The sequence below is a fragment of the Penaeus monodon genome, chromosome 30, assembly GCF_015228065.2.
Source record: "Penaeus monodon isolate SGIC_2016 chromosome 30, NSTDA_Pmon_1, whole genome shotgun sequence".
Taxonomy (NCBI): Eukaryota; Metazoa; Arthropoda; class Malacostraca; order Decapoda; family Penaeidae; genus Penaeus; species Penaeus monodon.
In genome coordinates, this window is record NC_051415.1 from 29,703,740 (window position 1) to 29,704,417 (window position 678).

Here is a 678-nt window from a genome sequence, read left to right on the forward strand (position 1 = left end):
AACAATTTTCCAGTGTGTAAGTTTGTTTAGAGGTATATTGGTTAGTGAATGTGAAATTGAACTGAAGTAAAACCACAGTTCCTTAGCCAATCCTTGTTCCCCATAGACATGATGATGCTCAGATTTTCATGATTTGGTGTTTGGAGAGGCTGGATTTACATATCAGAAAAAGATTCTCCTGTGATGATATGTTAAATGATTGTCAAGCAGCAAAGCAATGAAGTTTAGAATAGTTACTACAAGACTTAGAAAATAGAATTTCAGTACAGTGGTATGTTTATGTAGGCAAAGGGTGGAATGGGAAAATGTGAAGGAAACTATGGATAGGCCATGAGATAGGAGAGGAGGGGACAAGGCTTTCTTATAGGTTGTGCAGTGGAGAGAAGCTAGAGTGGTACGAAGATGAGGCAGGTAGGGTGGGGGTAGGATTAGGTAGGATGGGGAGTACTGGAGATTGAGTGGAATAGAGCAATCCTGCCAGATGTTAATAAAAAGGCAAGCATAGGACCAGACAACCCTGGAGGACCAGTAGCTAGTTTCTCAAATATCCCACATTTTTTTTTTAGTTCTAGCCTCTGTGTACTCCACAGCATGTATTATGGCAGGCTGTGTCTAGCTCTGTTGGTTGCACGAGATTAAGGGCGACTGTCCATCTGTTTGTCATCAACAAAAATAGTG

General features: G+C 41.0%; 1 protein-coding gene across 1 annotated transcript in view; it reads left to right on the plus strand.

The window, feature by feature from the left end:
* Window positions 1–678, plus strand: part of LOC119592691 (TOM1-like protein 2) — an 18,868-nt gene that overhangs the window by 7,057 nt on the left and 11,133 nt on the right.